General features: G+C 42.7%; 1 protein-coding gene across 8 annotated transcripts in view; it reads left to right on the top strand.

Annotated features, from left to right (window-relative positions):
• The window catches only part of MAGI2 (membrane associated guanylate kinase, WW and PDZ domain containing 2), a 902,790-nt gene that overhangs the window by 413,581 nt on the left and 468,368 nt on the right, over positions 1-20,841 (top strand). The window contains exon 2 of one of the 8 annotated variants that reach the window (XM_029077511.2): positions 19,172-19,241. The exons of the other annotated variants lie outside the window; for them this stretch is intronic. The gene's annotated coding sequence lies outside the window, so the exon portion shown is untranslated. The remainder of the gene's footprint in view (positions 1-19,171; positions 19,242-20,841) is intronic. 8 annotated transcript variants of the gene reach the window in all.

The raw sequence follows: 20,841 nt of genomic DNA, 5'->3' as shown, positions 1-20,841 counted from the left end.
AATAAACCTGTACCTTCTCCAGCACTTAGAGTGTTTTACGCATAGGAAGTGCTAAACAAATACCAGGGAAGAAAAAAGCCAGGTTACGTTATCTCTAGGTACTACAGTCCAATGAGGGAGACAGACAAAATTGTATTGTACTCTCCCAAGCACTTAGTATAATGCTCTGCACACAGTAAGTGCCCAATAAATATGATTGAATGAATGAACAAAATAAATTAAAAATAATAAATATAGTAGCAGAGATAATTTGGGGGATGATCCAGTAGGGGGTGAGATTTCAGGAGGCTTTGGTTTGGCAAATTTGGAAGCGGAGGGAGTTCCAGACAATGGAAAGAGCATCAACAAAATGGGTTGGACTTATCGGAGGTGACAGTGAGGTGCAGTAGAAGGTTAGCTTGAGAAAGACATATCAGAGCTTGAGAAAGACATATCCCAATATATATATGGGGACCTCTGTCCCCATGGTCAGTGAAGAAATACTTGATCTTCTGTCTTTCTAGGTAAAAGAATAATACATTTGATAGTGGGGTGATTACAGCTCTTAGCATATGATGGTGAGGGGAGTATATCCTTAGAGATTTGATCCTTTGCATTGTTGACCAAGAGGCGTGCATAGGAAGTCTAATTGTATGGATCATTGAGAAAATGTAAAATCAAGAGCAACACCAAAATTATTTCATCACTAAAGTGCACAGGGTTAATTTCATTGGTTAAGTATGCTCCATTTTGTACCTGCACTCCAATGAATTCTAGATGTATTCTAAGGAGTAATTGAAGATTAATGAAGTTATCATTGGAAATTTTGCTCCTAGTTACTTAGAGTTAAAACCCTTTCTGGGGAAGTAGCATTACAGTGCTGAAATAATTATTGTCTTCATAGATATTCTAATGAGATTTAGTGCTGTTTTGCAAGGAACAAAAATTTAGGGACACCTTAAGGTCATACTGTTTGTCCAAACACATTAATCAAATCTGTTATTTCTGTGAGGCTTTCTTACTGCATAGGGTAGCTATTTAGAGCCATTTAGACTTGATTTTTCCATTCATCGGAGAAAACAGCCTTATTTTCATATGACAGATCATCACCTATCTACCTAAGCATCTATTTTATTATCTTCCATTCAAGAGGTCTTGATTTTATTTAAAATCCCCTTGATTCATGTCTAAGAAGCATCTCAGAAGCACCAGAAGCATCCAATATCACCCCTTTATGCAAACTCTCCTTATGGATGTTAATCTTATAGAATGGATCTAATGGAAGAAGCAAGTTAGCTCTTGTTCAGTAGAGAAAGGTAGGGGAAAATTTCAGGAAAGCCAGTTACAGGTAGGTCCAAGAGGTCATGGAGTTCCCAGGAGAAGCAAATAGAAGGTTTAGAGGAAATTGTTTCCAAGACTAAGGGAATCTTGGGACCTCCTTAAAGAGCCAGTGAACTTGTAATCAACCAAATGAAAAAAAGGTAACCAACATTTGGATGGCAATGTGATAATAGACAAATTGTTTGGAAATGGAGTGGTGGACTTTCCATTTGTGTTGCAGGCTTAGCATCCGTTAAATCACATTGTTTTAAATATGTAAAGCAGGATAAAGATAAAACTGTTCATTTTAAATCAAACTTTCAGGATGAATTTTACTTCATGTTATTTGGGTATGAATTTATAAAATGGTTTGAAACATTTGAGAAATGATGAATGAAACCCTAATATGAATTGCAGTTTAATTTTACACTTTTTTATGTTTCATTTTGGCCTCATTTGGATCATATCTACTTGCAGCAGGAAATTATATAGATATGCAAAAATTTCCTGTTTTCTAAAAAAAAAAAATGATTTGGCCTTAACTGCACACATTGTGTAGAAAAACTCATCGTTGCCTGTTACCACCACAAAATGGCCAGGGTGAAGGGAGATCATTTATGAATTATTTATTAGGCCCCACATTTTCCTAGTGGAAAAAGGATGAGGACTGGGAGACAGGACACCTGGATTCTAACCCCAACTTGACCACTAGTTTGCTGGGTGACCTTGGGCAAGTTTCCTGACCTCTCTGTGCTTCAGTTCCCTCCTCTATAAAAGGAGGATAAATTACCCTTCTTCCCTACCTCTTAGATTGAAACCCCAATTTGGGACAAGTATCTTCCCCAGTCTTTAGCACATAGTAAGCAGTTAATAAATGCCATAATTATTAAAACAAAATTGTAAAGATTCTTTGCACGAGAAACAACTAGGATAACCATTTCACATGCACACTATTTTTCAGGAATTTCCCAAAATGTTTTTCTTCTCCTTTCTCTGCTAAAACAAGAAACTCCCAACAAATGGTCACAGTAACAGATGTTCCCCGATTCCCTTTAAACAAAATCTGGGCATCCACTAACAACATTTTTTTTCAAAGTAGGTCATATTGTATGCTGGAATGGCAATATGGAGTTGTTCAGGGCCTTAAATGTGTGATTTTCCTGGAATAATTACTCTGCTGTTTCATAGCGAGTCCAGGTGCCCCTTCCAAGTGTCCTGTACTCTAAAACAAGGGGAAATCACACAGTAATGAGAAGACAGTATGACCTGGGTTCCATAGACAGAGGGTCTGGGATTGGCACCTTGTGATTCACCCACTATAATTCCATTAAATGTTATGTAATTTCACTGGGGAAAATCTATGGGGTGTAAAGCTCAGAATTCTGATCCTGGAACTTCCCTGTGAAAGTAGTGGAAACCAATTAGAAGACATCCAGTTTCCAAAATTGCCCTCCAAATGACCAAGCTATTCAGGGACACCAGTAATTACCATAGTTTTCCCACATCACAAAGACTGTATGCCACGAACACACCTTGCACAGAAAGAAAAACTCAACCTTCCTGAAATCAAACTAAAACCCTCCAGAGAAGTAATTCTGGCTTAATTTTATAGTTCTTGAGTCATCTTAAGAAACATTTTATTTTATTGCTGTCATCCATTTTAGATCCAATGAAACATCATATTACCTTCTGCAGCACGTTTCTTCTTGTTTCAAGACAACTCAATCTATAACAGAATGGCGACTTAACCTTCTGCATTCACTCAGATTCTCTTTAATAGCATAGTAATATTAGAGATCTTGTTTTCAAGCTGTGATAGGCACATTTTTGCTATTTATCATCTTCAGAATTTATCGAGCACCTCTTATGAACAAATCACTGTATTAGGGCTTGAGAGCATATTATAGAAGTGGTAAACACAGTCCATGTCCTCAGAAGGTTTGCAGTATAATGGGACAACTGGCAGAGAGAAATTGTAAACCTTCAATGGAAATGAAGACCTATATGTGCAGCTGATAAAAACAAATATAAGCTAAAATAAAATATGAATTGTAAGTTAATGGAATGAATAAACTCATATACACAAGTGAGAAGCAGTGTGGTCTAGATCAAAGACAAGACTGAAATGCAACACTTAGTACAGTGCCTGGCACATGGTAAGTGCTAGACAAATACCATAATTATTACAGTGTGAAGGTTGGCATTAGAAGAGTGAAGTGTGAGGGTTGAGTTGTAGTAGGAGACTAGCAAGGTAAAGTAGGAGGGGGCTAGGTGATTGAGTGCTTTAGCCAATGGTAAGGAGTTTCTGTTTCATGTGGAAGTGAATGGGCAACCACTGGAGGTTCTTGAGGAGTGGGGAAATGGGGACTGAACATTTTTGTAGAAAAATTATCTCCTTGATCCTTGGTCTCCTCTGGTAACCCATACCAGTACCTGAGAAGCAACATGGCATAGTGGATAGAGCATGGGCCTGGAAGTCAGAAGGTGATGGGTTCTAATCCTAACTCTGCTGCTTGTCTGTTGGGTGACTTTGGGCAAGTCACTTCACTTCTCTGGGCCTCAGTTCCCTCATCTGAAAAATAGGAATTCAGACTTTGAGCCTCATGTGGGACAGGGAACGTCCAACCCGTTTTGCGTGTATCCACCCTATCGCATACTATTGTGCCTGGCACATAGTAAATGCTCAACAAATACCATAGTTACTTTTATTATTATTACAAACGTTGTACATCAATGTTTCTCGCTTCTACCATCCATCTTTCAATTCCAGAAATTTTGCTTCCATGTTTCTAAAGTTTAATACGAGTGAATATCTTCCTGGATGCCATGTTTAAATTGAACATTGTTTCCTTCATCATTACCATTTAAGGAAGCCATTCAACTTTCATATCCTCATCTCTCCTAGTGATGCAGAAAGCTTCATTGCATCTCTCCTTTCTCTGCTTTCGTTGATGGGCGCATAGGTAGAGAGGTGGGGCACTATAATTTCTGGGGAAAAAGTTTCTCCAATTGGGAAATATTTCCCCAAAGTGACAATATTTAATTTAACCCTCTGATGCATTCTTCTTTCTGCATCCAAGTTCAAAAGAAGTAGGACAAAGTAAGCTGTCTTGGCAATCATGGAAGTAGTTCTCAGAACGTTGTATTAAAATCTCATTTGTGAGACGGCCTGTGAAATGACAACCTTTCTACCTGCTCAGGCTGCCATGGAAATTATGCATTCAATTTCCATATTTCTTGTCAATCACTTTGCTTTAATTTCAAAGACTTCTGAGAGGTTGTGGCACTTTAAGAAGAAGACAAAGAGATACTGGAATATCAGCTGTCTATTGTCTCTTCTTTAGATCCTGCTTGGGGGTTTCCTGCTGAGGAGAAAAGAGACCTCCTGATTTGCATTTTGTGAGACCAGGGGGAGTAAAGAGAGACAGAAAGATACCCTGGACCTCACTGTGATGCATTGTTTTCAGTGTGTGCAAAAATGTCTGATAATATTGACGTTATTACCCTAAATTCTGCCCATAGAGTGACCATATAAAGATGTTATCTAATACTGATTGGGGCTTTTTCTACAAGCATTGCCTGATTCAGTTTTCACCTAGTGCCCCAACTTCTCAGGGTTTGTGTTCTAAAAGAATTACCCAATTTTTTATTGCTGCTTGCCTGGATGATATATCTTCTGCTGTTAGCTCCCAAATGACCACAACTGTTCCATATTGTCTGAGAGTTTCTTTTTCCTTTCATCTTTAAGGCATTTCTTCAGTCTTATTTATGGTCATCTCATTTCATTTCATATAACCTCGCCTCATCCCTGTTTCTCACGTGTTCTGCATAGTGGTGTTGTAAAAAAAAAAAAATCAGTGCTGCAGTGGTGGACTCTGCATTCCAGGACCTAATTCCTTGTGATCCCACCTGGTCATTTTAATAATAATGATGATGATGACATTTGTAAGCACTTACTATGTGTCAAGCACTGCTGTAAGCACTGGGGAGATTCAAGGTGATCAGGTTGTTCCACGTGGGGCTCACAGTCTTAATCCCCATTTTAACGATTAAGTAACTGAGTCACAGAGAAGGTAAGTGATTTGCCCAAAGTCACCCAGCTGACAAGTAATGGAGCTGGGATTAGAACCCATGACCTCTGACTCCCAAGCCCATGCCCTTTCCACTGAGTCACGCTGCTTCTCACACATTTTATGCAAAATGTGACTCTCAGATTACTTTGGGGAAAATGATCTAGAAGCTGGGTGTGGTGTCTGTGGTCATCCAAGGTCCAAACCAACATTGGACATTCAATTACTCCCTGAAACTTTAGTTGGCTTGAAAGGTGATGCTCTAAGAAGCCCCACCTCTCAATTTCCCAAAGGAAACTGGGTTCCGATCCCAACTTCGCCACTTGTCTGCTGTGTGACCCTGGGCAAGTCACTTCACATCTCTGTGCCTCAGTTCTCGCATTTATAAATAGGGATTAAAATTGCAGGCCCCATGTGAAACAGGTACTCTGTCCACCCTGAATAATCTTATATTTACCCCAGGGCTCAGTACAGTGGCTGGGACATAGTAAGCACTTTTTTAGTAATCTACCTTTCTCTATCCCTGCATCACTGAACCCATCATTGAGAAGCTGGAATGAGCACAGGAATGGGAGTCAGGAGACCTGCATCCTGATGGCAGCTCCCATCCCTCACTCCTCCCCTCCCCTCGCTCTAGACTGGACACACCATATAACTTCTTTGTGCCTTACTTTCCTCACTTTCCTGTAAAATGAGGATCTAATTCTTGTCATCCCTCCTCCTTAGACTGTGAGTCCATGTGGGACTAAGAGAGTGTCTGACCTGATTATCCTACATCTACTACAGCACTTAGCTCAATGCTTGGCCATAAAGGACTGCTTAAGGAGCTGAATGAGTGACAGCATCCAGCTCTATGATATCAATGGAGGTTACTAATAGACCTTGCAAGGTGCAGGATTCAGAATTTGGATGCCATTCTCCACACTGAATCCAAAAGAGGTCTTAAGGGAATGTACAGTCTGAAAGAAAACGAAGGATTGATAGTAGAGCCGGAAGCTGCACTTCTCAATGGTAATGAAAATTGGTACAGTGCCGCTATGTGTGCTGGCAAAGAAGGCTCTGATGATTGGCAGGAACCAGAAGTCAAGATAGTGGCGATTTACAAAGTATTGATCCATAGTCAAGGTGCTGATTTTCGGTGAAGTGTCAGAACTGCTGTGATTGAACAGGCCTGAACATTGTGTATAATTACTACCATAGTCCTTTTTAGCTATATCTCTTCTATTAAATCATGTCCCTTTCCATGTCACTTTCAGCCTTTCATGGATCATGGCCTAGTCTTTGTATGCTACACTTTCTCACCTTTGGCTATTACTTTCTCTCTCGTTATGGTTCAGATCACAGAACTCAAAGGGGAAATGATCTTCAGAGAGCAACTTTTTTATGGTATATGTGGAGTGCTTGCTATGTGCCAGACACTGTACTAAGTGCTGGGCTAGATACAACCTAATCAGGTTGGATACAGTCCGTGTCCCTCATAGGGCTTACAGTCTTAATCCCCATTATACAGATGAGGTAACTGAGGCACAGAGAGGTGAAGTGACTTGCCCAAGGTCCCACAACAGACAGGTGACTTAGTTGAGATTAGAACCCCGGTCCTTGTGACTCCCAGACCCGTGCTCTATCCACTGCATAACACTGCTGCTAGATTGAAAGCTCCTGGAAGCAAGAATTTTTGCCTACCAAGTCTGTTGTAGTCTCCTAAGCCCTTAGTACAGGGCTCTGCACATAGTAGGTGCTCAATAAATGCTTCTGATTGATTGCTTGATTTTCAGTCCTATTGTATATCAGTGAACTGGGTGTCTACATTAAACCTTGGAAGTCAGTACCTTTAGGACCAAGATACACCCATTTAGACATTCACCAGCACAGCAGAACAGACCTGATTTTTCTCAAGAAAAAAGATTTTACATCCTACCTCAATAATCAGGGACCATGTCTACCAATTATACTTGTATTCGTTCATTCATATTTTTTGAGCTCTTACTTTGTGCAGAACACTATACTAAGTGCTTGGAAAATACAATTCAGCTCCCAAGCATTTAGTTCAGTGCTCTGAACACAGTTAAGTGCTCAGTAGATACCACTGATTAATAGATTTATCAGTTTTTAATCTTTACTGTAAGGAATTATTCTTTGTATCCAGTCTAAAACTCTCTTAATGCAAATGATGCATACTTCCTCAGTAGAAATACAGAACAATTGTTCATCAGCCCTGGCCAAAATAAATAATTTTGGTAATCGATAAGTCCTTACTATGTTGCAAACATAGTAAGATGTGGTAGATACCAAGCAATCAGAATAGACAAGTCCCTGTCCCATGTGGGACTCCCAGTCTATTTTGAGGTACTGGAATAATGATGCATTCTAACCCTTAGGCTCAATAATTACTGTTCTCCACAGCACAAGCCCTTTGGGTTGAGAAAAGAATGTCACCAAGCGGAGCTATTTTAAAATGTCTGAGTGGGGAAATGACACCTTTCTTAGCTTTAATTGTTTGAACCCAAGTGACTAGTAAAGTGCTCTGCATGCAGTTAGTATTCAGTACAATACTCAGCAGATGGTAGACACTCAATAAATACAAGCTGATGAGAAGCAGCATGAGCTAGTGGAAAGAGCACAGGCCTGAGAGTCAGAGAACCTGAGTTGTAATCCCAGCTCCACCTTTTGTCTGCTGTGTGGCCCTGAGCAAGTCACTTCACTTCTCTGTTTCACTTCTCTGTGCCTCAGTTACCTCATCTGTAAAATGGGGATTAAGACTGTGAGCCCAAGGTGGGATAGGGACTGTGTCCAACCCCATTATCTTATATCTACCCCAGGGCTTAGTACAGTATCTGGCACAAAGAAAATGCTTAACAAATACTATTTAAAAAAATGAGGATGAAGATGGAGGATGTCTAATGTGGTGGTCCTTGAGAGAAACGATGTCCCAAAACTTGTTTCTTTGTGTTTAAAATTGGCCCGAGGTCAATGTAAAATGTGAAACAAAAGGTAAACTGCAAGATGGACAGACCTGCAGAGCTGGCTAACTACTAAAACGATGCTCTTTCCCGGATTCCTGATTAAGAAACTGTACAGTGTTTCTCCACAGGACTTAACTATTCCACATTGACACCCACACACAGCACAGTGCTCACACCCGGCAGTCCCAGCAGAAATCTTTGCTTAACTGTAAACACAGTACAAATATGTAAACCAGTTTCCTCAGGAAGAAAGCCATTGTAAATGAAAAAAAAGACTTAAAGAGGCAGAGCCTTCAAGCTAAAATAGACACTGCATTTGGTTTTGAGAAGAATTGTTTCCCTACCTGGGAAAACCTAAGTGCTTGCTTGAAAAAAAAACAAAAACTTGGGTAATTCTAACTTGCTGCTTTGGCCGGGAAGTCGTTGTGTTCATCTTGGGAGAGCAAGATTCCACAGCTCTAATAATAACGTAATTTATGTAATTCAGGATTAGTTAAATGCTAGTTGTGCTTCTTAATTTGATCAGCTTTGCGATTTCTCCGTGAACTGGGCTGCCTTTGAACAGTGTAATTTTTTATAACACCTGTTGTGTTTGGTCAGTGGTCAGTGGGGAGGGTGGTTTTCTCCAAAATGTAGGGGATTAAAGGAGAGTGGGCAGGGAAAAAAATCCTGTGGGTTTGGGTTTGTCAGAAATTCAGCTTCAAGCTTCAATGACCTTGGGTTTTGTTTTTTTTAATGGTATTTGTTAAGCACTTGTTATGTTCCAGGTACTTTAGTGAGCACTGGGGTAGACAGAAGTTTGGATACAGTCCGTGTCCCACATGGAGCTCCCAGTCTTAATCCCCATTTTACAAATGAGGGAACAGAGACACAGAGATGTTAAGCAACTTTCCTAGGATCACACAGCAGACAAGTGGAAGAGACAAGATGAGATCCCAGGTCCTTCTGACTCCCAGGCATGAGCTCTGTCCACTAAGTCATGCTGCTTCATTGTTGCTGCTGGTCATCTGTGGGTGCAAATTCCCAAGATCTTCCCAGCAATCTAATTTTCCTAAAAAGGCAGAGGTGTCTGGGGAAAAAGCAGTCAGAGGATGTGGATTTTTGTGCCAGCTCTGCTACTAGCCTGATGGCTGATTGCTCCTAACCTCTCTCTGCTTCAAATTCCTCATCTGTCAGTGCTTAGTACATTGCCTGGCACATAGAGAGCGTTTAACAAATACCATGAAAAAAATCCATAAATCGGGGTATATAATAAATACTATCGCTCTATACCTTGCAGGGATACTCTGAGGAAAAAAAATGGCATAGTGAATTGAGTTCTGGCCTGGGACTCAGAAGGACCCAGGTTCTAATCCCAGCTCCACCGCTTGTCTGCTGTGTGACCTTGGGCAAGGCGCTTACCTTCTCTGGGCCTGTGTACAGTTACCTCATCTGTAAAATGGGGAATAAGACTGTGAGCCCCACATGGGATAGTGTCCAACCAGATAAGGTCACCTGGCACTTAAGAGCTTAACAAATGCCATTTGCAAAAAAAAGTAATGCTTAGGAAATGTTAAAGTGCTTTGAAAATTTAAATTACGAATTCTGGTTATTGCTTAGGTTATAGATTCGATCTATGACACAGGTCCCAGTCTTCAAAGTCCAAGAATAGTGAACATTAAGAATATAGACCTCCCCAAGAGCAAGATCATTTCTTTTATATTCATCTTTCCTCAAATTGCTGATATCGTGCTCTGCACCCTATTAGTAGCTTTGAAGGTAATACTCTATCGCTCTTTGGGAACTCTCCCAAAATCAGATAGCAGTCCCCACCAATGGAACATTTAAGAAATTATAGTCTGGGATATGCAAGATGATTTATCATCAATAGTATTTATTGAGTTCTTATTGTGTGCAGAGCACTCTACTAAGCGCTTGGAAGAAGACAGTGCAACGGAGATGGTAGATACATCCCTGCCCACAACACACTTACAGTCTAGAGAATCACTGTCATCAATTATAACTTTCCCAAGCACTTAGTACAGTATATTGAGCCCATTGAGTGCTCAATCAATCCGATTTTTACTACTATACATACCCTTCTGTCCCCAATCTATAATGCTTAATGATTCTACAGTTCCAAGAAGAAGTAACAGACTGCCAACTTGGCTTTGGCCCATCTTGGAACCAGTCTTCAGAGCATGCTTTAGCCAGGTGTAATTTTAGTACTTTTGATGGTATTCATTAACTCTTACTACATGTCAAGCACTGTTTTAAGCTCTGAGGTGGACACAAGTTATTCAGGTTGGATGCAGGCAGGGAATTTGTCTGTTTATTGTTATATATTGTACTCCCAAGTGATAATAATAATAATAATGTTGGTATTTGTTAAGCGCTTACTATGTGCAGAGCACTGTTCTAAGCGCTGGGGTAGACACAGGGGAATCAGGTTGTCCCACGTAGGGCTCACAGTCTTCATCCCCATTTTACAGATGAGGTAACTGAGGCACAGAGAAGTGAAGTGACTTGCCCAAGGTCACACAGCAGACAAGTGGCAGAGCTGGGATTCGAACTCATGACCTCTGACTCCAAAGCCCGTGCTCTTTCCACTGAGCCACGCTGCTTCTCTGTGCATAGTACATAGTGCTAGTACAGTGCTCTGCACACAGTGAGCACTCAATAAATACTACTTACACAGTCCCTGTCCCACATAGGGCTCACAGTTTAGTAGGAGGGAGAACAGGTATTTAAATCCCCATTTTACAGATGAGGAAACCGAGGTTCAGAAAACTTAAGTGACTTGCCCAAAAATCACCCAGCAAGCAACTGGCAGTTTGGGATTAGAACCCAAGGCATCTGACTCCCAGGCTCATGCTCTTTCCATTAGGCAACAGTGCTTCTTGAGCTATTTGAAGTATTTAATATGAAATATTTGAAGTAACATTTTATATTTAACCCCCTGGGCTGCCATTGCCACTGCTGAGGCTTGTCTGGGGAGACAACCATGGTTTTGAAAACTCTATGGGCCTCTTAGCAACCACCTCAGAGCTCCTGTCTACTCATCACAGCATGAGAAGCAGCATACCTTGGTGGCTACAACACGGGCCTGAGAGTCAGAAGCTCATGGGTTCTAATGCCGGCTCTACTACTGGTCTACTGTGTGACCTTGGGCAAGTCATTTCATTTCTCTGGGCCTCGGTTACCTCACCTCTAAAATGGGGATTGTGACTGTGAGCCCCATGAGGGTCAGAGACTGCAATTTGCTTGTATCCACCCTCGCGCTTAGTGCAGTGCTTGGCACATAGTAAGTGCTTAACCATAATTATTATAATTATACCACCAGACACCCCATGCTCTCCTCCTCTTTCAGGGATTTCCATATCCCAGGAAGGGCTGAAGCTAAAGAAAGAGTGACTTTGGACCTTTTGGTAATTCCTCTGTAGCCAGTGGGGTCAGGACATTTTCCACCTTTGCCCATTGATTAATATAGCTAATAATCAGTCAATCAGTAGCATTTATTGGGAACTTTGTGCCCCTCACAGAACCCCTCACAGACATGAAAATGGTTACCAGTTCCTCCTGTGGCCATCTGTTGTCTAGGACCATAATTCCAGTTCCTTCTATGTTTCTTCTCACATTTTTTTCCAGCCCTCTAAGTCATTGTCATGACTATCTTCTGAACACAATCCAAATCCATCATGTTCTCTTTATTTGTGGAGTTCTAAACCGGAGTTAGTCATTTAGAAAGGTTCTCTCGAGTCCTGAGTAGGAAAAAAAAAAGGTATATTTCATAGTTCCTATAACAACACCCGTGGTTCTCATATGCATTCTCCCTATAACTTTGCCACAACATCAAAAAAATTAGATTAGCGGAAATAATAAATATTCCCATTGCGATGATCATTCATTAAATTCATTTTTGCCTAGAGTCTTTCAGCTTAAAATTACTTACCATCATTAGGTGTATTTGCAAACAGTACAACCATAAATATGTGTGGCAGTGGAAATAGTGGATCCCACAAAATAATTGAGAAGCAGTTTAGCCTAGTGGGTAGAGTACACACCTCTGAGTCAGAAGAACCTGGGTTAATAATGTTGGTATTTGTTAAGCGCTTAGTATGTGCAGAGCACTGTTCTAAGCACTGGGGTAATACAAGATAATCAGTTGTCCCACGTGAGGCTCACAGTCTTAATCCCCATTTTACAGATGAGGTCACTGAGGCACAGAGAAGTTAAGTGACTTGCCCACAGTTACACAGCTGACAAGTGGCAGAGCTGGGATTTGAACTCATGACCTCTGACTCCCAAGCCTGGGCTCTTTCCACTGAGCCACGCTGCTTCCCTAATGCTGGCTCTGCCACTAGTCTGCTGTGTGACCTTGGGCAAGTCACTTAACTTTTCTGTGTCTCAGTTACCTCATCTAGAAAATGGGGTTTAAGGCTATGATCCCCATGATAGACTGTCCAACCTGATTAGCTTGCATCTACTGCAGTGCTCAGTACAGTGTCTGACACATGGTAAGTGCATAACAGATACCATGGAAGAAATTGAGGACTTTGATATTCAACCCAGTGTGCTTTTTAAATTATCAATTGGTAGTATTCACTGAGTACTTACTGTACCCAGAGCCCTGTACTAAAAACTTGGAAGAGTACATAACAGAGTTGGTTGACATGTACCCTGCCCCCACTGATCTTACAGTCTGGATTGGGGAATAGACATAACTATAAAAATGAATAAATTATGGATGTGTACATGACTGCTGTGAGGCTGAAGTTGGGTGAATAAAGGGTGCAAATCCAAGTGCAAAGGTGACATGGAGGGAGTGGGAGAAGAGGAAATGAAGGCTTAGTTAAAGAAGTCCTCTTGGAGGTGTGATTTTAATAAGGTTTTGAAGGTGGAGAGACTGATCGTCTCTTTGATAGGAGAGGGGGCCTTTCAGGCCAGAGGCAGGATGTGGGTGAGAGGTTGGTGGTGAGATAGAATAATAATAATGGTATTTGTTAAGCGCTTAGTATGTGCAAAGCACTGTTCTAAGCGCTGGGGGGATATAAAGTGCTCAGGTTGTCCCACATGGGGCTCACAGTCTTAATCTCCATTTTACAGATGAGGGAACTGAGGCACAGAGAAGTGAAGTGACTTGCCCAGAGTCACACAGCTGAGAAGTGGTTGAGCTGGGATTAGAACACATGAGCTCTGATTCTCAAGCCCGGGATCTTTCCACTGAGCCACGCTGATGAGTTGGAGGTACAGTGAGTAGGTTGGTTTTAGAGGAGTGAAGTGTGTGGACTGGGTTGTAGTAAGAAATCAGAGGCAATAGGAGAGAGCAAGGCAATTTATGCTTTAAAACCTATGGTAAGAAGTTTCTGTTTAATGCAGAAGTAGATGGGCAACCACTGAGGATTCTTGAGGAGTGGGGAAAAATGGGCTGAATGGTTTTGTAGGAAAATGATCCAGGCAGCAAATTGAAATGTGGACTAGAGTGGGGAGAGACAGGAAGCAAGGAGGTCATCAAAGAGACTGATGCAGTAATTATGGCAGGATAGAATAAGCGCTTGGATCAATGTGGTAGCAGTTTGGACAGAGAAGAAAGGGTGCCTTTTAGTGATGTTGTGTAGGTTGACCTGACAGGATTTGGTGACAGATTAAATATGCAGGTTGAATGAAAGAGATGAGTCGAGGACATTCATTCAGTTCATTCAGTCATTTATTGAGTGCTTACTGTGTGCTAAGCACTGTACTAAGAGCTTGGGAGAGTACAACACAACAACAAACAGACACATTCCCTGCCCACAACAAGCTGACAATCTAGCAGATAATGTCAAGATTGCAGATTTGTGAAATGGGGAGATAGTGGTACTGTCTACTATGATGAGAAAATCAGGAGAAGGGCAGGGTTTGAGCGGAAAAGTGAGGTTTCTTTTGGACATGTTAAGTTGAAATTGTTGGCGGGACATCCAAATAGCGATGTCCAAATTGCAGCTCTATTTCTATTGATCATTACCCATTTTAACCCTTTGATCTTTTTCAGGCATTCATGCAAGTAGCAATCACCCGCCTTGTTTTGTTCAGTTTATCTTTACCTCTATGGTTACCACCTTGCTCCCTTGAGCACTGAGAGGACCTGAGGGAATACTCCAAGTTAAGCCATGGGGAAAGGTTATCCAGAAATGATTAGAACCCTACCCCTTTAGCGGAGCCACTCTTGTGAGCCAGCCAGTCATGCACACCGCTCACACCTGAGGGTACCTCCAATAACATAATTATTATGGTATTTGTTAAGTGCTTAACTATGTGTCAGGCACTGTACTAAGTGCTGGGGTGGATATAAGCAGATCAGGTTGGACACAGTCCCTGTCCCACGTGGTGATCACAGTCTCTCCCCATTTTACAGATGAGGTAACTGAGGCCCAGAGAAGTAAAGTGACTTGCCCAAGGTCACACAGCAGACAAGTGGCGGAGCTGGGATTAGATCCCATGACCTCCTGACTCCCAGGCCCGTGCTCTATCCCTATATCATGCTGCTTCTAGGAGCTATAGTTCTCAAACAGTTCTTTATATCCCCCTATTATTATTCATTTATTCAATCATATTTATTAAGCACATTCTGTGTGCAAAACACTATATTAAGGGTTTGGGGGAGAGTAAAATATAAGGAGAAACAGATACATTCCCTGCCCCCCACATAATCAAAATGTAGGGTTCAATTAAAATTAATGCAAAAATGTTAGAGGTGTAAATAAGAACCGATTGAAAGAACTAGGCCTCTGGTCATTTAGAAAGGTTGAGGAGGAGATAAATAATAAAAGTGATGGCATTTATTAAGTGTCAACTCCTTTAAGGTTTAGAAAAGTTCAAAAGATAAACAAAGGACCTGTGAGTGTGGGAAGGCAAAAGTGATAAGATCTTTACTAGGGCAGGCTGTGGGAGATAATCAGTGGTACTTACTGAGCACTTACTATGGAAGATAGCCATCTCAAAGAGCACTGGTAGAAGGGGTGGGCATGGAGTGGGCACTGGGCAGCAGCAATTGAACACTGTAAAAACCCAGCCTTCCTCTAGATAATTTGGAAAAGTACCTTGTTTTCAGGATCACTTGGGGAGGGATTGCAATGCCTTGGGAGCAAGGCTATGCTTGCTACCCTTGAGAAATAGATTTGGAGGTTCAGGTGGTCATAGTTGTGGACTTCCATGTGAGATGGTTAGGTTACCTGGCATGTCTAGTATAACACAGATAACATGATGTGTCAGGGGGCTGCCTTCATGAGGGACCTTATCTTAATGGACAAATATGTGAAGTGGCACTGGGTGTTATCTGCTTCAGTATCCCTTATCATGGTTACAGATGGTCCATCTAACAATCCGATCCCAGCTCAGCCACTTGCCAGCTGTGAGACCTTGGACAAGTCACTTAACTTATCTGGATCTCAGTTTCCTCATCTTTAAAACAGGGATTAAATACTTGTTCTCCTTCACCCCTTAGAATATTCATTCATTCAATAGTATTTATTGAGCACTTAATATGTGCAGAGCACTGTACTAAGTGCTTGGAATGTACAATATGGTAACAGAGACAGTCCTTGCCCAATAACAGGCTTGAGCCACATGTGGAATAGAGAGTATGTCCAATGTGATTATCTTGTATCTAATAATAATAATAATGTTGGTATTTGTTAAATGCTTACTTTGTACAGAGCACTGTTGTAAGCACTGGGGTAGATACAGGGTAATCAGGTTGTCCCACATGAGGCTCATAGTCTTCATCCCCATTTTTACAGATGAGGTAACTGAGGCACAGAGAAGTTAAGTGACTTGCCCACAGTCACACAGCTGACAAGTGGCAAGGATGAGATTCGAACCCATGACTTCTGACTCCCAAGCCCGGGCTCTTTCCACTGAGTCACGCTGCTTCTCTACCCAAGCACTTAGGACAATGCTAGGCACATAATAAGAATTTGATAAATACCATAATTATTATGATTTTCCCTCAACTACCTTCCACTGTGAATAGTTCATCCATGAGTCTATATGTACCTTTCTTCACTTTGGGGCCTGTCCATTTGTTTGTTACTTGCTGGGTGAAGCAGTATTTGCTTTAGTTTGTGTTGATCCTTCCACCTTCAAACGTCAGTGGTTGCTCCTTAACACTTGGTGTTGTGGGATTTGATTAACAACAATTCCGTCTTCTCCCTGACCACGACTTTTCTGACTTTGTAAACTTCAACTGTTTCCTTTCTTGCTCTCCTCCATTCCCGTCTAAAGAATCCAAGCTGACAGTGAGTAGAAAGAAAACTGGAGAACTACCCCTACCAAATCCATCAGCCTAAATGTCCCTAAATCTTCCCCCTGAGAACCTTATTTTACAGTGTCTTTTCTCGAGTGTGTGCCAATTTTTGCTATCACTAACAAGCTAAACTCGTGACCAGTTACCCTTTGAATTTATTTAAAATGCTTCAGTGGAAACTTTCCCATACACAGTCAACCTTTGAAAGTATACAATGAGGAGGACCACTGAAATAACTGTTAGGCAGACCATGACTGCGCCACTGTTGTTTATAAAAGTGTTTGGGGAAAACCAGTATTCCACAGGCTTGTGAAGTCAAAGCTGTAATATTCAGGGTTCCAGCCACATCACTTCAGAAAAGACGGATGTTTATAGAGCCATTCGCTTGGGGCTGAAATTTGGAATATTGCTAAGTGGAAGTGTAATAGAACACTTCAGGTTTTTTTTCTTTCCTTCATTTTTGAGATAATAGAGTCATGAAACCTCAGCAATGAGCCCTTTAGAACCCACAGTTAGAATTCCTTTGGTCCTGCAAAAAAATGTTTGCATGTCCGTTCACTTCTAGGGTAACACCTGGTAAACAGTTGCCCAGTGGCCAGGGTCTCATAAGGTAATAATTTTTCTTGAGATAATAGAATCATGCAATCTCAGTGGAAAGGCCCTTAGAACCCACAGTTAGAATTCCAAAGATCCTAAAAGAAAATGTTTGTTGGTCTGTTCACTCCTAGAGTAATAATAATAAGTAATTATGGTATTTAAGTGCTTACTATGTGCCAAGCAGTGTTCTAAGCGCTGGGGTAGATACAAGGTAATCAGGTTGTCCCACGTGGGGCTCACAGTCTTAATACGCATTTTAAAGATGAGGTAACTGAGTCACAGAGAAGTTAACAGTTGCCCGGTGGACAGTGCCTCATAAGAATACTCAGGCATCTGGTAGAAACAGGTGAGGTTTCCAGCAGTAGGCACCGTGGGTAGCAAGGTGACAGTAGATGTCGTGGCATAATGGAAAGAGCACGGGGTTGGGAGTCACATGACATGGGTTCTAATCCCGGCTCTGACATTTGTCTGCTGTGTGACCCTGGGAAAGTCACAACTTCTCTGTGCCCCAGTTACCTCATCTTTAAAATGGGAATTAAAAGTGTGAGCCCCTCGTGGGTCAACCTGATTACCCTGTATCTACCTCAGCGCTTAGATCAGTGTTCAGCACATAGTAAGCGCTTAACAAATACCATTATCATTAAGTGCTTAGTACATTGTTCTGCACACAGTAAGCGCTCAATAAATATGATTGAATAAATGAATGTTCGTTCCATGCATGGTGGTCCATCATGTATCAGTCTTATTGGAGACACTCGAACAACTGACAAAAATCTCACTATCTTTAAAAAAACAAAGCGCAGATCTCTATGGTCCAACCTGATCAGCCTGTATCTACCCCATCACTTAGTACAATGCGTGGCACATAGTGAGTGCTTAAGGAATACGGTAATCCTTGAATTTTAAAGAGGACTCTTCCCACTGATAATTCAAAGTCCTTTCGTATAGATTACCTCATTCATCCTTCCAACATGCCTCCTAGGTAACTTGGAAAGTGACTGTAATTAAATCCCTTTATGGTAGGAAGAAGCATGGCTCAGAGAGAGTAAATGACTTTCCAAAGTCACCCAGCCACAGCACTCCATCTACATTTTACCATACTACTTCCTAGGTGTCATTACAGGCTTAATCTTAACTTTGGAAATTGGGATAGAAATATTGGAGAGGCAATATGAATATTGCTATGGTTTTGATCGTAAATATCCAAGAAAGGGGTGGCTATACCTATCGGTTAAAAAAAATTAGTTCAGCTGGGTGGCTCTGAAACCAAACCATATTATTAACACAAAAAAAGTTTACCTCATTATAGAGGGTAGATTCGATTTGTTTGTTTTTCTAAAGGCAAATATAAAAGCCCAAATGAGTATGTGCCTTCTCTGCAGAGTAGGATTCCTGTTCCTGCTTTTGTAATGTAAATGTGTGCATGTGTTCCTCTGTGCCCGACGTTTAATGATCACACTCAATCCATCTCACTGGCACTTTAACAGAATGGTCAGGTTTTCACCTAGAATTCTTCTCTCTCTGTCTCTCCAGACCATCCTCCCCTTTCAAAAGTAAGAGACTGGGAATGTGGGTATTGCTCATGTCCTCTTGAAGAGAATGATTCGGATTGAAAAAGAAGGGAGTTGAGATTGCTGGTGGGGGTAGGAAACAGAGGAGAGGAAGAAAGTGTGTGAGGTAGGGAGGGAGAGAGAGAGAGTATATGTGTGTGTGTGTGAGAGAGAGGGAGACAGGGAGGGAGGGAGGGAGGGAATGGGAGAGAGGCGGTGAGGGGGAGAGGGAGAGACAGGAGGAAGAGACAGGAGGAGTGCTGCTTGCTTCATCTTTGAGAGAAGGGAAAACAAAAGCCGTCGGCTGCAGTAGTTTTGTATCCCCGGGTCTGGCTTAAACAGAAAATTCCAGACAGCCGTGTTGAAAAATCCAAGCCCAGCAGAGACTTCTTCGAACAGGGAAGATTATTATTCTTTTTTTTTCTCAAGGTGGATTGGATCAGTACAGGTGGTTTGCTGACTGTCAGGAGAAGACACACCGGCTGAGGACCATGGAAAGGTGGGCTTGGGATTCTGTCTCCGTTTGCCTTTTCCTTGGTTTGCCTAGGGCCGGGTGGATTAGGAACCCACAACCTAAGGCGAGGCAATTTTAAAAGGAGATGTGGGTGTGTGCAATTTTTTTCCCCCTATTTCTATTCTCGTTAACCTCCCTCCCCCTCCGCCCCTCCACCCACGAAAGGCGGTGTCATATTCCACCAGATGGGAGCCTAAACTTGACCCGAGCCCCTGGGCTCCTGCTCGGGTTCCTGGTGGTCGTGGGGTGATTTTTTCCGAGGCCGGACTGGGGTCAGGTGGGAGGGCGAGAGAGGTCAGGTTCTGTCTCCCCAAAGGAGGGGGCGGGGGCAAATGGTCGGCTGGATGCCCTGGTCAGCACAAAGCCGGAGGTGGATGCTGAACTGGCCTTTCTCGGGCTTCCCGGAGGATGGGGAGAAGTTGAGGGGTCATTCCGCCCCTCTCCTAGGCTGCGCTGCGGACAGTGCTGGGGCCAGATGACCTAAGTTTGGGATGGCAACCTCCACACCGCAATGCCCAGGGGGCAGGTATCCATCCCCTCTCCACCGGCAGCTCGTTGTGGGCAGGGAATGGGTCTGTCTATTGTGATGTCGTCCTCTCCCCAGCGCTTAGCCCAGTGCTGTGCGCAGAGGAAGGGCTTCAGTAAATGAATGAACGAATTTCCCGCCCCCGGGTGTACCTTTTTCCACCCTTGGGCACCTCGGCGGGGAAATTCATTTGGGGGCAGCCGGACCTCTTGGGGAGGAGATCCTAGGTTCGTGTCCCAGGGCAAAAACGAGGTGACACCTCATTAGGACGAGGTGCAGGGTTTTGGGGGGGACAGGGAGGGACCGATTCCGGCGGTGCAGACACATTGTCTTTGACGCCTTTTTCCTCCGGAGGCATTGGCTTTGCCCTGAAGGCGAGCAGGGGCTTGGCGAGGAATTGCCCATTGTTTGCCGGCCGGCTAGTGACCGGCTGTGTTCTGGGGCGGGGGAGTGGTGTCTGCCAAGAAGGAGGAAGGAGGAGGAAGGAGAAAGAAGAGAAGGGAAAGGAGGAGAAAGAAGAGGAGGAGAATGTGGGACAGGGACGGATCCGACCTGATTACCTTGTCCTTACCCCCACCCCCCCCACCCCAGCTTTTAGTACAGTGCTTGGCACATAGTAAGCGTTTAACACATGACCAAATTGAGGGGGACAGTGAGAGAGAGAAGGGACAAGGATTAAGAGAAGGGAAAGGAGGAGAAGAAAAGGACCAGGCTGGGAGGGGCGGGCTGGCGTTGAGCAGAGGACGGGTGGATCGGCAGTGTCTTCAAAGGAGGAACAAGATTTTTTTTAGTTCGGAATGGGATTTAGATGCCCTCCTGGCCAAACCTGCTGACCTGGAGAGCCCCGGCGAAAATTAAACCCGATCTGTAATGGGCGCTTGAAGGGATCCGTTGTAGGAAGCGGGGACTGGCTTGGTCCCCTGGGGCCAAATTAAGATGCGCTGTAGCAGCGCACTGGCAGCTGGGCGCTGACAAGCTCATGTGCACCTCCTGAAAAATGGCTCCACAGATCCCTTGCCATCCCTTTCAGAACACAGTCTCGGACTGGCCCTGCCTTTC

The sequence above is a fragment of the Ornithorhynchus anatinus genome, chromosome 13 (genome assembly GCF_004115215.2).
Source record: "Ornithorhynchus anatinus isolate Pmale09 chromosome 13, mOrnAna1.pri.v4, whole genome shotgun sequence".
Taxonomy (NCBI): domain Eukaryota; kingdom Metazoa; phylum Chordata; class Mammalia; order Monotremata; family Ornithorhynchidae; genus Ornithorhynchus; species Ornithorhynchus anatinus.
Note: the sequence above shows the minus strand (reverse complement) of the source record. Positions and strands in the feature narration are given on the sequence as shown.